The sequence below is a fragment of the Theropithecus gelada genome, chromosome 17 (genome assembly GCF_003255815.1).
Source record: "Theropithecus gelada isolate Dixy chromosome 17, Tgel_1.0, whole genome shotgun sequence".
NCBI lineage: Eukaryota > Metazoa > Chordata > Mammalia > Primates > Cercopithecidae > Theropithecus > Theropithecus gelada.
The window spans coordinates 56,724,976-56,740,235 of NC_037685.1; the positions used below are offsets into that span (position 1 = coordinate 56,724,976).

Here is a 15,260-nt window from a genome sequence, read left to right on the forward strand (position 1 = left end):
ATTTGAGTAGCAGCCTTTATTAACAGGAGGAAGTGGAGAGCTGGGTGCGGGGGCGTCTGGGATTTGTAGTGCCTCTGCTGCCCTGATGTCCCTAGACTTCTCAGTGGCAACAACTCATCCATTGAGGAGCTCCATGTAACCCCTGGGTAGGCGTGGGAGAGGGAGGGCTCCAAGGGCAACCTAGGAGGGCACCCTGGCTTGAGAAAAGCCAGTGGTTGGAGTAAGAGGGATGTGGAAGGGAGCAGTGGGATGGGGCCGCTTTTGCTAGGGATCATGGAGAGGAGACAGAGAGAACTGACTGTCCCCTCTGACTGCCCCTGAAGGCTAGGCCCAGCTACAGGAGCTGTGTTAGTGGCCCTGCTCACTCGCCCTTTGCGGGTGGGTAGATTAGAATTTCCTTCTCTAACAAACAGCTCAGAAGAGCTCAGTCAACAGCCCGTTGTTTGCTGTGGCTGTAATCAGAAAAGGATTCCTATGAAGGCTGCCAAGTGGCTCCTCCCCACTTTTTGTTCACTCTTAACATCCACCTGCTTCCCAAAGTGACCTGCGCCCCCTCCTTGGGCTGCACTGGGGAGGGCGGGCACTAGGGTGCGGAGGGGGCGAGCCCCACAACCCACAGGGCAGCGCATAGTGGCACCATGTATAGCAGAGAGTGAAAGGGATGGGGGTGGCGTTTTCTTCCAGGGGAGTTGTGGGGAGATGACCTAACATAAGCGCGCCCCTGCTCCGCCCTGGCGAGACGGGCAAAGCTGGAGTGAACCGAGCTGAGCCTGGGCCGCAGCACCCCGAGGCTGGAGACGCTGCGGGCAGGAAGCACCGAGAGGATGGAGCCGTTTTCCCTGTAAGGAGGGGCCGGGGTCTCACTCCTGAGCCGCTTCGCACGGACCCCAGGCCCTGGCAGGAGGCCCGGAGGCGGGACGAGCCCACGCGGTGGGTGGGGTGTCAGCAAAGCGGGGCCGCAGGGCAGGTTCTGGAAGCCTCGGCGTGGCCGGGCTGGAGAGTGCAGACGTGGGAGAGCCCGGAATGGGGCGCGCGTGGCCCGTGGAGGCCCGAGGCTCTGCGGCCGAGGTCGAGGCTGCCCAGGCGGGTCTGTCCGGAGCTCCCCGGGGGCAGAGGCGCGGGAGGCGGGGAAGGGCCGGGCGGCGGGACCGGTGTCCGCAGCGGGAGGTCGGGGACCCGTCGCGCGTTCCGTGGGGGCCGCCTGCGGTGCAGGGGTCGGAGGCCGGACCACAAAGGCGGGAGGGGGCCCGGCCAGAGCTGCTGAGACCCCCCAGCCGCGCTGGACTCAGGGGCTCCCTGCCTTTAGCCACCAAGAGCGGGGCAGGCTGCGGGGCGCCCGGGAGAAGCCAGATCCCGCGCATTTTACACCCACTAATTAGATCCCGCCGCCCGCCTGGGACCGCGGCATTGTCTTGTCCGCTGCACTGACGGGGAAACTGAGGCACGGTGTGAGTAAGGCGTGGGGGGAGGGAGTCGGCGCCTCCGAGCTGGGGCGCGCCCCGCATCCACCCGGACACCAGACTCCCGCGTGGCCTCTGCTCCTGCTCCGTGCACGGCGGCATCTGGGGAAACCGGGCTGGGCTCCTCCGTCCCCTGGAAGCTGTTGTAAGTTTTAGATAAATGTTACTGCTAGGCACGAGGAAAGTGGATCCTTGGTTACCGGCGTTGAACAAATGGTTGCACCGCGTTCCCCGCGGCAGGTGGAGTGTGATTGTGAGTGAGAGGGGAATGGGCACCGAACCTTACCTACACAAATGCCTAAACTCGTAAGCAATTAGGACACAGACGTCTGAAAATCTGATTAAGCGATAGGAATTCTAATGGTCCGGGATCCAAATGAGCCACTGTTAGCAGCCTTCAGTTTTGTCCTGTTGCTTCCTAATTACCCCAAGGTCAGGGAGAAGCACTGAAGCAAAGGCATGAGCATCACTTTGAAAAGGAAACCTGCCTGGGGCACTCCTTCCTTCAGACCCCCCTTCCAAGTATTCCCTCATTTCATTCAAAAGGAGTTAACTTTTCTAAACTAAGTGGTGCTGGTAGAAGATGCTACCTAAGTGTTGCAGTAATTCTTGAAGCTCTTCCAGGACATCTTGGCCTTCCTCTGTTCCCTCCCCTTCCTGCTATTTTGCAGACATATCCACTGGGGAATTGTACGGCAGGAAGGCTGATTTTATTTAGCTGGACCTTGATTCTTGGTTTACACAGTGCCTGGGTCCAGCCTGCAGCCCTCAGGTCCAGGTAAGTTCATTAGGAAAGGATTTCTTTACATTCAATTTAAGGCATCTAGGTCGTAAAACAGCGCTTATATTATCTGTGGGATAATCCTGCTTAGTTATTTGCAAAATAGTCAGATGTCTATAGAGTTTTGGGTAGGAAAGGGGTATGCTGCTTTCAAAATTCATTATTGAGGAAGAGGCTAAAGAGGAGATAAAAGCAGATTTTGAAATTCTTCTGCTAGAACTCTGCAATTGGCTGGGAGGAGAGACAAAAACCATAGAATAAGTCATGAGAATAATGGGCTTTTTTTTTTTTTTTTAGATGTAGTCTTGCTCTGTCGCCCAGGCTAGAGTGCAGTGTCATGATTTCAGCTCACTGCAACCTCGCTTCCTGGGTTCAAGCAATTCTTTGCCTCAGCCTCCCGAGTAGCTGGGATTACAGACATGCACCACCACGCCCGACTAATTTTTGTATTGTTAGTAGAGATGGGGGTTCCACAATCTTGGCCAGGCTGGTCTTGAACTCCTGACCTTGTGATCCAACCGCCTCGGCCTCCCAAATGCTGGGATTACAGGTGTGAGCCACCACACCCGGCCTATAATGGACCTTTTTCAGAGAGCTGTCTAGAGAAGCTTATAGATTATTTTGCACAAATTTTAATGTGTACTTTTTTTTCCTGATCAGGTTCATCATATTCAAATTGTACACGTTTTCATTTTTATGGCTATGCTAATTTACAGTGCAGGAAAAAATAACTGTCAAGATATGTTGAAGAAGAAATGTATAAAGTGTATACTATAGAGAGTGCATGGAAGACAATATATTCGATGAGGGCACCCTAGAGCTATTTGGACTCTTAGACTGTCAGATCTGGGAGGGCGTTAGTTCATCCTTTCCAGCGCATACAGGAGGAAGCTGAGGCTCTGAGGTTTGGAAACCCAGTAGATATCACTCAGCTTATTTCTAGCAGGTTTGTATTAAATCTTAGCTTTGGAGAGTTAAGAATCTAGAGGAGTGGCCGGGCGTGGTGGCTCACGCCTGTAATCCCAGCCCAATCCCTCGTGAAGCCGAGGCGGGCGGATCACAAGGTCAGGAGATTGAGACCATCCTGGCTGACACGGTGAAACCCCGTCTCTACTAAAAATACAAAAAAAAAAAAAAAAAAAAAAGCCAGGTTTGGTGGCAGGCGCCTGTGGTCTCAGCTACTTGGGAGGCTGAGGCAGGAGAATGGCGTGAACCTGGGAGGCGGAGCTTGCAGTGAGCCGAGATCTGGCCACTGCACTCCAGCCTGGGTGACAGAGCGAGACTCCGTCTCAAAAAAAAAAAGGAATCTTGAGGAGTGATGACCTTGGCTGTTGAATTAAGGACATGATGTTCTTGGAGAAAATTAATCAGGAAGGGCACTGGGTGACCATTTATCAAGAGATTCTTTAGCACAGGACAGATATAGGTAAAGTATAAGAGAATGAGCCAGAAATAAGTGAGCTAAATAAGAACCTACTTTGGGGAGACTAAAAACATTAACTTCAAAGTTATTTGCAGTCTGTGTTCCTTGCCCCGACCAAGCCAGTTTGTCAGGCTCATGCAGTCACAGTATTCCCCAGAATGATGGCCTCTATTTTCTATACATTCATACGATATGAATGTATAGGGATCTTGTCTTGATCTGTCTAAGGCAGTGACTGTTGTCACTTTTTACATATATTACTGGGAGGGTTGTAGGCCCAGTGAGTCCCCAGCGGCTGTCACTGGCTGACTACAGATGTCTGCAAGCCTCCTCACTTCTGATGAGCGGCCACACCTTGGGCGGTGCACGCCTTGTGTTAGTCAGGATGTGGGCTCAGCTGTGTGTCACAGAGACCCCAAATAACAGTGGCTTACACAAGGTAGAAGCTATTTCTGTTTCATGTGCTCGTGTCAAAGATGTGCTGGCAGGACAGGTCTGGCCTGTGGAGTCATCTGAGGCCAGGGGTTTTCTATCCCCAAATTGTTGCCCTCCTTCAAGGAGTCCCACATGGTTCACCACGCCATGCACACCCCCACACAGGAAGCGGGCAAGGGCACCCCCTTACCCTTTAAGGCCAGTCATTGCATACAATTACACGCCTCACTTTTGCTCATTCCCATGGCCCGTAATCTGGTTTCATGGTCATATCCAGGCTACAAGGGAGGCTAGGGAGTGCCCAGCTAAAATTTCTATTACTATGGATGGAGGGGAGAAGAGGTGTTGGAGATAACTAGCAACTCCACGAAAGCACTGACAAGGATCAGAGTTGATACCCAGTCAGCTGGTAATGGTCCACACACAGTTGGAACTAGGATAGTATTTCTTGCATGCCTGCATTGATTCATCCAACAAATACTTGACTGAAAATAAGGAAGTGGAAAAATGTAGTCACGATCTTCATAAAGCTCTAACCCAGGTTGGTGCCTCCTAAGTGATCACTAATCTAGGTGTGGTGTACAGAGTAAGTGGGGACTGGGGAGAACAGTAATTCAGAGAGAGGGAGGAGGTGATTGCAGGGAAAGGTGGGAGACAGAAGAGGCTCCTAGGTCTTTCCAGAAGGCACTCCTTCTGGAAGAAGACCAGACCCAGAAATTCAAAGTTGAGAATGTAACTGTAGTTGAACTAATGAAACTGAGAGTCCAACCCATAGCTTTGTGAGAGGCACAAATGTTATTTTTTATTTTTCAAAATAACATTAATATAATTTCTTCTATATTCCTTGTGCAAATCCTCAATGTTCTACATTAAAGAAGAGGCTAAATAGGAGGTATAAACTTGCTAAAATTTCTTATTAAAAAATAGTGCCAAGCTGGGTGTTGGCCATGTCGCTAATCCCAGCTATTCGGGAGGCTGAGACAGGAGAACCACTTAAGCCTAGGAGTTCAAGTCTGACCTGGGCAACATCATGAGACTGTATCTCTATAAACAAACAAACAAATAAATAAAAAAGAAATAGTGCCACAACTTACTTTGCTGCGTGTTTGGGAGAACGCATATTAGTTAATCAAAATCATTTGCTGAAGCTTGTCTCCATGCTGTATAAACAAGCTAGATAGAATCTGCCTACATCAAGTATGCAAAACTAGTGGAAGAATTACAGAAGAGTAACTGTTTGCTTTCAGGCTGGCTCCTTCTTCCCTGGAGAGCAAATTGGAGTTTAACCTGACACCTTTATGATCTTCGGATCATTTTATTCCTGGAATAGTTGTGCTCCACATTTTGAAAAGTTAAAATGAAAATTATAGAACCCTCGACAAAGTTTGGTTGATGGAATTTAGATTTGACTGCTTCCAGCCCCTTCTGAGTTTAACAAAGGAGGCTCGAGTATATTCTTCATGGAATTTGGCTCCAAGAAAACTCAACTCAATTTCCTGGAATGGAGCGGATTTGTGACTTCGAAGGGAAACATCTGCATTTCCTTTTCCAAAAATCCTCCCTTTGCGTTAGGCTGCACCCTGTGACATTTCCACCAGATGGCAATACAGACTTCGCATGGCAGAGAGTGTGGCTGGTTTTCACAATCTCTAGAAATATTTGTGTAGGCACTAGAAAAAAGCATTTTTTATAAATGAAAAGCTCCCATAACCGCCCCCCATTCTAAAGCAACCATCTTTATTTGCATATATTCACTTCGAGTTTTGTCAATATTCATACAGTCGTAAGTACATTTGTAATGTACATGGCATTTTAGTCTACTGTTAAAATTCAGCACAACGTATATCATTTACATATTTCTACATGACCTTCATAATTATCGCAGCAGTTACATACTATTACAGATAGTAAACCCTTCCCCTATTGTTACATATTATGTAGCATGCACTTTTCACCTGTTACAGATAATGCGGCAGGTAATGTCACACAACTGGCACACAGTTTTGGAATATTAGAAAGAATTTTAGGGATAGGAATATAAGGTGAAAGACATAGATGTCTTTTGCTCTTTAATTTTTCCAGAAAGATGTGCAGATTTACACGGCTGTCAGCACTGTGAGAGGATCTGGGTTCTGACCAGTTGCACTAGGCCCACGTTTTTGTTTTGTTTTGTTTTAATCCTAAAAGTCAGGTGCAGGGGCTTTAGCCTGTAATACTAGCACTTTGGGAGACTGAGGCGGGAGGATTACTTGAGCTCAGTTCAAGACCAGCTTGGGCAACAGAGTGAGACCCAGTCTCTCCAAAGAAAAAGAAAGAAAGAAAAAAATAGGCAATGGCTCGTGCCTGTAATACCAGCGCTTTGGGAGGCCAAGACAGGCGGATCACCTGAGGTCAAGAGTTTGAGACCAACCTGGCCAACATGGTGAAACCCTGTCTCTACTAAAAATACAAAAATTAGCCGGGCATGGTGATGGTGCCTGTAGTCCCGGCTACCTGAAAAGTTGAATTGCTTGAACCTGGGAGGCGGAGGTTGCAGTGAGCAGAGATCAGCCATTGCACTCCAGCCTGGGCCACAAGAGCGAAACTACATCTCAAAAAGAAAAAGAAAAAAAAAAATTAGCTGGATGTGGTGGTGCATGCCTGTAGTCCCAGCTACTTAGGAAGTTGAGGCAGGAGGATCGCTTGAGCTGGGAGGTTGAGACTACAGTGAGCTGTGATTGCATGATTGTACTTCAGCCTTGGTGATGGAGCAAGACCTTGTCTCCAAAAATTATATATAAATATATCCTAAGACATCTCCCATGGTACATTAATTCCATTCAACAAGTATTTGTTCAATCTGCTGTTCCAAGTTTGCTATTGGGTGCTAGGAAGACAATAATGAGGAAATACAGTCGGGCAGGGAGTCAGGTTCTTCATCCTACAATTACATAAACAAGTGTCAAGCCCCTGCCATGACGGGCGCCATGTGGGAGAGTAACATGCTGCTCCGCAGCCCTGAGTGGGCGCGTTGCTGAGTCAGGAGGCCCGGCCATCCACGTTTCCTCTTCCTTCCAGGCCTTGCGTTTGCTGCTCCCTCTGTTTGGAGCACTGCCCAAGCGTTGTCTTAGTCCTGCTGCGGGGAAACTGCATGGATCACCTGGGGTGGGGGCAGTGTCTACAGAGGAAAGGACTTGAAAACGCACTTGTCCCGAACTAGGTGATGTTTGCTGTGTGTGTGGCCCTTCTTCACAGTGGCCTCCTAGAAAAACAAGACCATGACTGAGAGAATACCTCTCATTTCAGTAAGACTGCTTGGAATGCTTTACTTTTTTAAAAATTTAATTTAAGTGTTTAATGTGGTAAAAAATATATAACATAAAACTTACCAGCTTCACCATTTTAAGGACACAGTCCAGTGGCATTAAGTACATTCTCTTTGTTGTACAACCATCACCACCACCCATCTCCAGAACTCTCTTAAAATCTTCCCAAACAGAAACTCTTAAAATCTTCCCAAACAGAAACTCTGTACCCATCAAACAACTCCCACTTCCTTCTCTCTTCACCCCTGGCAACCACCATCCTACTTTTTCTTTCTATGAGCTTGACGGCTCGAGAAACCTCTTTTTTTTTTTTTTTAATTATACTCTAAGTTCTGTGGTACATGTGCACAACATGCAGGTTTGTTACATATGTATACATGTGCCATGTTAGTGTGCTGTACCCGTTTACATGTCATTTACATTAGGTATATCTCCTAATGCTGTCCCTCCCCACTCCCCCCACCCCACAACAGGCCCGGTGTGTGATGTTCCCCTTCCTGTGTCCAAATGTTCTCATTGTTTGATTCCCACCTATGAGTGAGAACATGTGGTGTTTGGTTTTCTGTCCTTGCGATAGTTTGCTCAGAATGATGGTTTCCAGCTTCATCCATGTCCCTACAAAGGACATGAACTCATCCTTTTTTATGTTTGCATAGTATTCTGTGGTGTATAAGTGCCACATTTTCTTAATCCAGTCTGTCACTGATGGACATTTGGGTTGGTTCCAAGTCTTTGCTGTTGTGAATAGTGTCGCAATAAACATACATGTGCATGTGTCTTTATAGCAGCATGATTTATAATCCTTTGGGTATATGCCCAGTAATGGGATGGTTGGGTCAAATGATATTTCTAGTTCTACATCCTTCAGGAATCACCACACTGTCTTCCACAATGGTTGAACTAGTTTACAGTCCCACCAACAGTGTAAAAGTCCTGTTTCTCCACATCCTCTCCAGCACCTGTTGTTTCCTGACTTTTTAATGATCGTCATTTTAACTGGTGTGAGACGGTATCTCATTGTGGTTTTAATTTGCATTTCTCCGATGGCCAGTGATGATGAGCATTTTTTCATGTGTCTGTTGCCTGCATAAATGTCTTCTTTTGAGAAGTGTCTGTTCATATCCTTTGCCCACTTTTTGATGGGGTTGTTTGATTTTTTTCTTGTAAATTTAAGTTCTTTGTAGATTCTGAATATTAGCCCTTTGTCACATGGGTAGATTGTAAAAATTTTCTCCCATTCTGCAAATTGTCTGTTCACTCTGATGGTAGTTTCTTTTGCTGTGAAGAAGCTCTTTAGTTTAATTAGATCTCATTTGTCAATTTTGACTTTTGTTGCCATTGCTTTTGGTGTTTTAGTCATGAAGTCCTTGCCCATGCCTACGGCCTGAATGGTATTGCCTAGGTTTTCTTCTAGGATTTTTCTGGTTTTAGGTCTAACATTTAAGTCTTTAATCCATCTTGAATTAATTTTTGTATAAGCTGTAAGGAAGGGATCCAGTTTCAGCTTTCTACATATGGCTAGCCAATTTTCCCAGCAATATTTATTAAGTAGGGAATCCTTTCCCCATTTTGTGTTTTTCTCAGGTTTGTCAAAGATCAGATTGTTGTAGATCTGTGGTATTATTCCCAAGGGCTCTATTCTGTTCCATTGGTTTATATCTGTGTTTTGGTACCAGTACCATGCTGTTTTGGTTACTGTAGCCTTGTAGTAGAGTTTGAAGTCAAGCAGCATGATGCCTCCAGCTTTGTTCTTTTGGCTTAGGATTGTCTTGGCAATGCGGGCTCTTTTTTGGTTCCACATGAACTTTAAAGTAGTTTTTTCCAATTCTGTGAAGAAAGTCATTGGTAGCTTAATGGGGATGGCATTGAATCTATAAATTACCTTGGGCAGTATGGCCATTTTCACAATATTGATTCGTCCTATCCATGAGCATGGAATGTTCTTCCATTTGTTTGTGTCCTCTTTTATTTCGTTGAGCAGTGGTTCATAGTTCTCCTTGAAGAGGTCCTTCACATCCGTTGTAAGTTGAATTCCTAGGTATTTTATTCTTTTTGAAGCAATTTTGAATGGGAGTTCCCTCATGATTTGGCTCTCTGTTTGTCTGTTATTGTATATATATATAGCAATGCTTGTCATTTTTGCACATTGATTTTGTATCCTGAGACTTTGCTGAAGTTGCTTATTAGTGTAAGAAGATTTTGGGCTGAGACGATGGGGTTTTCTAAATATACAATCGTGTCATCTGCAAACAGGGACAATTTGACTTCCTCTTTCCCTAATTGAATATCCTTTATTTCTTTCTCCTGCCTGATTGCCCTGGACAGAACTTCCAACACTATGTTGAATAGGCATGGTGAGAGAGGGCATCCTGTCTTGTGCCAGTTTTCAAAGGGAATGCTTCCAGTTTTTGCCCATTCAGTATGATATTAGCTATGCGTTTGTCATAAATAGCTCTTATTGTTTTTAGATATGTCCCATCAATACCTAGTTATTGAGAGTTTTTAGCATGAAGGGCTGTTGCATTTTGTCAAAGGCCTTTTCTTCAGCTATTGAGATAATCATGTGGTTTTTGTCTTTGGTTCTGTTTATATGATGGATTATGTTTATTGATTTGCGTATGTTGAACCAGCCTTGCATCCCAAGGATGAAGCCCACTTGATCATGGTGGATAAGCTTTTTGGTGTGCTACTGGATTCAGTTTGCCAGTATTTTATTGAGGTATTTTTGCATCAATGTTCATCAGGGATATTGGTCTAAAATTCTCTTTTTTTGTTGTGTCTCTGCCAGGCTTTGGGTATCAGGATGATGTTGGCCTCATAAAATGAATTAGGGAGGATTCCCTCTTTTTCTATTGATTGGAATAGTTTCAGAAGGAATGGTACCAGCTCCCCTTCATACCTCTGGTGGAATTTGACTGTGAATCTGTCTGGTCCTGGACTTTTTTTGGTTGATAGGCTATTAATTATTTCCTCAATTTCAGAACATGTTATTGGTCTATTCAGGGATACAACTTCTTCCTGGTTTAGTCTTGGGAGGGTGTATGTGTCCAGGAATTTATCCATTTCTTCTAGATTTTCTAGTTTATTTGCATAGAGGTGTTTATAGTATTCTCTGATGGTAGTTTGTATTTCTGTGAGATAAGTGGTAATATCCCCTTTATAATTTTTTATTGCATCTATTTGATTCTTCTCTCTTTTCTTCTTTATTAGTCTTGCTAGCAGTCTATCAATTATGTTGATCTTTTCGAAAAACCAGCTCCTGGATTCATTGATATTTTGAAAGGCTTTTTGTGTCTCTATCTCCTTCAGTTCTGCTGTGATCTTAGTTATTTCTTGCCTTCTGCTAGCTTTTGAATGTGATTGCTCTTGCTTCTCTAGTTCTTTTAATTGTGTTGTTAGGGTGTCAATTTTAGATCTTTCCTGCTTTCTTTTGTGGATATTTAGTGCTATGAATTTCCCTCTACACTCTGGTTTAAATGTGTCCCAGAGATTCTGGTATGTTGTGTCTTTGTTCTCATTGGTTTCAAAGAAATTTTTATTTCTGCCTTCATTTCATTATGTACCCAGTAGTCATTCAGGAGCAGGTTGTTCAGTTTCCATGTAGTTGAGCAGTTTTGAGTGAGTTTCTTAATCCTGAGTTCTAGTTTGATTGCACTGTGGTCTAAGAGACAGTTTGTTATAATTTCTGTTCTTTTACATTTGCTGAGGAGTGCTTTACTTCCAACTATGTGGTCAATTTTAGAATAAGTGTGATGTGGTGCTAAGAAGAATGTATATTCTGTTGATTTGCAGTAGAGAGTTCTGTAGATGTCTATTAGGTCCACTTGGTGCAGAGCTGAGTTCAATTCCTGGATATCCTTGTTAACTTTCTGTTTCGTTGATCTGTCTAATGTTGACAGTGGGGTGTTAAAGTCTCCCATTATTATTGTATGGGAGTCTAAGTCTCTTTGTAGGTCTCTAAGGATTTGGTTTATGAATCTGGGTGCTCCTGTATTGGGTGCATATATATTTAGGATAGTTAACTCTTCTTGTTGAATTGATCCCTTTACCATTATGTAATGGCCTTCTTTGTCTCTTTTGATCTTTGTTGGTTTAAAGTCTGTTTTATCAGAGACTAGGATTGCAACCCCTGCTTTATTTTTGTTTTCCATTTGCTTGGTAGATCTTCCTCCATCCCTTTATTTTCAGCCTATGTGTGTCTCTGCACATGAGATGGGTCTCCTGAATAGAGCACACTGATGGGTCTTGACTCTATCCAATTTGCCAGTTAGTGTCTTTTAACTGGAGCATTTAGCCCATTTACATTTAAGGTTAATATTGTTATGTGTGAATTTGATCCTGTCATTATGATATTAGCTGGTTATTTTGCTCGTTAGTTGATGCAGTTTCTTCCTAGCATCAATGGTCTTTACAATTTGGCATGTTTTTGCAGTGGCTGGTACTGGTTGTTCCTTTCCATGTTTAGTGCTTCCTTCAGGAGCTCTTGTAAGGCAGGCCTGGTGGTGACAAAATCTCTCAGTATTTGTTTGTCTGTAAAGGATTTTATTTCTCCTTCACTTATGAAGCTTAGTTTGGCTGGATATGAAATTCTGGATTGAAAATTCTTTTCTTTAAGAATGTTGAATATTGGCCCCCACTCTCTTCTGGCTTGTAAAGTTTCTGCCGAGAGATCCGCTCTTAGTCTGATGGGCTTTCCTTTGTGGGTAACCCGACCTTTCTCTCTGGCTACCCTTAACATGTTTTCCTTGATTTCAACTTTGGTGAATCTGACAATTATGTGTCTTGGAGTTGCTCTTCTTGAGGACTATCTTTGTGGTGTCCTCTGTATTTCCTGAGTTTGAAAGTTGGCCTGCCTCGCTAGGTTGGGGAAGTACTCCTCGTTAATATCCTGAAGTGTTTTCCAACTTGGTTCCATTCTCCCCATCACTTTCAGGTACACCAATCAGACGTAGATTTGGTCTTTTCACATAGTCCCATATTTCTTGGAGGCTTTGTTCGTTTCTTTTTACTCTTTTTTCTCTAAACTTCTCTTCTCGCTCCATTTCGTTCATTTGATCTTCAATCACTGATACCCTTTCTTCCATCTTTTCTAGATGCTTTTTTATGGTTTCCCAAATTTTGATCTTATTAAGAGCATGTAATAGTTTCCCTAAATCCTTATGTTTAGCTCCTAGAGTGGGCCATACCATTTGAGGTTGAGGTGCCACTATACTGCCATGGTTCCAGATAATGGGAACTTTTGGTGTACTTCTTAGCATTTCTGCCATCTGACCATTTTGTTCAGATCATCTGAACATAGTGTGGCTGTGGCACACAGACTGAGAGGTGCAATTCAAGCTAAACATCCTCTTAGGGGACCGATGAATAATGATTCCATAGGAATCATTGTGCAGCACCTCTGCCTGTTCTGCAAAGCAATCTTCCTAAACAAGTACATTCATTTTTGCTAACTGGGTTCAATCCTGTTTACAAATAGATTTTTAAGGGCAGTATGCCTCAATTATAGGAGCAGATTTATTATGGTAAATACTGAGATCAGAACGTGTGTGTAACTGTGTCAGAGTGGTTGCATCCAGGCATTATTACCAGCCCTTATTGAAGGAATATTCACGTCAGTGGTGATCACCGCTATCATAGCTACCATTAAATTATTCATTGTGACTGGTTGTCCCGCTTTACTCAGGTTTTCTTTTGCCATCTGTGACAGCTTCTTGATCTGTCTCCAGGTGGGTGGCTGTGCTCGATGGGTGTTGCTCGTCACAGTTGGGGCCCTCCTCACCGTCATCTGGCTCATGATAAGGTTTCAGGTGTCTTGATGGTATCCAAATCGGCTGTTGATTTTGGCCTGGAGAAATAGAAGCATAACCTCTACCCCAAGTTATTATTTTACCTATTTCCCAACTTCTTATTATTGGATCTTTTCACCAAATGATGCTAGATTCAATTGCGTGTGGGCTGTCCTGTCATCCCCATTTCTCCTCCTGTTTTGTTTTTGTCATCAGTTGTTGTTCTGTATGAAATCGTAACTGAGCATTTTCAATTTACTGTGTGGAATGAACTATGTATGAAGAATCAGAAGTCACATTAATAGGCATATCAAAAGCAGTCAATACCTCAGTTACCGCTGCAAGCTCCGCTTTTTGAGCTGAAGTATAGGGCCTCTGGAAAACTTTACTTTTTGAGCCAGAATAAGAAGTTTTACCATTACTAGACCCATCTGTAAAAACAGTCTCGGCACCTTCAATTGGTTTAAATTTAGTTATTTTAGGGAGAATCCAATTAGTTAATTTCAAAAACTGAAACAGCTTTGTTTTAGGAAAATGATTATCGAGAATACCCACAAAGTCAGCTAAATGGATTTGCCAAGTAAGACTATTTATAAAAGCTTGCTGTATTTGTGCCTTCGTGAGAGGGACAATAATTTTTCCAGAATCATATCCATGTAATTAAATAATCCGAGTTCTCCCAATCCCTATCATAGTAGCGATTTGATCTAAGTAAGGAGTTAAAGTCCATGAATTAGTATGTGGAAGAAAAAGCCACTCTACTAAGTCCTGTTCTTGGACAGTAACACCAGTAGGTGAATGCTGAGTTGAAAAAATTAGCAAATCTAGAGTCTTCTCTCAATCTATTCTATTTATCTGAGCCTTATGGACTTGCTTGTTAATCAGCTGTAACTTGACCTCAGCCTCCTTTGTTAATTGCCGAGGGCTAGTGAGACTAGGATTTCCTCTAAGGATAGAAAACAGATTACTCATGGCATAGGTAGGAATGCCTAGAGCAGGTCGTATCCAATTAATACCCCTAGTAATTTTTGAAAGTCATTTAATGTTTTTAATTTATCTGGACATATGGTTACTTTCTATGGCACAATGGTAGTGTCATTTACTAAGGTCCCCAAGTAGGAGTAGGGAGTAGTGGTCTGAATTTTGTCAGCAGCTATAATTAAACCAGTGCGAGAAATTGAATTTTGCAGGTAATCATAACATTGGAGTAATGTTTCTCGAGTGGGGGCAGCACAAAGTATATCGTCCATATAGTGAATAATGTAACACTGTGAAAATTTTTTACAAGTAGGTTCAATTGCTTGCCCCACATACGTCTGGCAAGTAGTCGGACTGTTTAACATGCCCTGTGGCAACACTTTCCAATGATAACGCTTAGCAGGTTGCAGGTCCTTTACTGCAGGAATCATAAATGCAAACCGTTCACAGTCTTGCTCAGCTAAAGGGGTAGTAAAGAAACAATCTTTTAAATCTATGACTATTAAAGGCCAATTTTTTGGAATTATAGCAGGAGAAGGCAATCCTGGCTGTAATGCTCCCATAGATTGTATAACTGAATTGATGGCTCTTAAGTCAGTTAACATTCTCCATTTTCCTGAGTTTTTTCATAATTATGAAAACTGGAGAATTCCAAGAGGAAAATGCTGGAGCTATGTGCCCATTTTCTAATTGTTCAGCAACTAATTTCTCTACAGCAGCCTCCAGTTTCTCTTTACGTAGCAGCCATTGTTCTATCCCAATTGGCTTATCTGTTAAGCATTTTAAAGGTATAGGTTCAGGCCGGGCGCGGTGGCTCAAGCCTGTAATCCCAGCACTTTGGGAGGCCGAGGCGGGTGGATCACGAGGTCAGGAGATCGAGACCATCCTGGCTAACACGGTGAAACCCCGTCTCTACTAAAAATACAAAAAAATAGCCGGGCGAGGTGGCGGGCGCCTGTAGTCCCAGCTACTCGGAGGCTGAGGCAGGAGAATGGCGTGAACCTGGGAGGCGGAGCTTGCAGTGAGCCAAGATCGCGCCACTGCACTCCAGCCTGGGTGACACAGCGCGAGACTCCGTCTCAAAAAAAAAAA

The 15,260-nt window shown here is 44.0% G+C and overlaps 1 protein-coding gene across 3 annotated transcripts in view; it reads left to right on the plus strand.

Moving 5' to 3' along the window:
- Positions 1 to 83: 83 nt before the first annotated feature.
- Positions 84 to 15,260, plus strand: part of LOC112610866 (complement C1q and tumor necrosis factor-related protein 9A) — a 24,935-nt gene continuing 9,758 nt past the window's right edge. Inside the window, exons 1-2 of one of the 3 annotated variants that reach the window (XM_025364432.1) lie at positions 2,201 to 2,238; positions 7,299 to 7,383. The gene's annotated coding sequence lies outside the window, so the exon portion shown is untranslated. Of the gene's footprint in view, positions 147 to 2,200; positions 2,239 to 7,298; positions 7,384 to 15,260 lie in introns of those variants that run through there. The other 2 variants (XM_025364431.1, XM_025364430.1) reach the window with 2 other exon arrangements.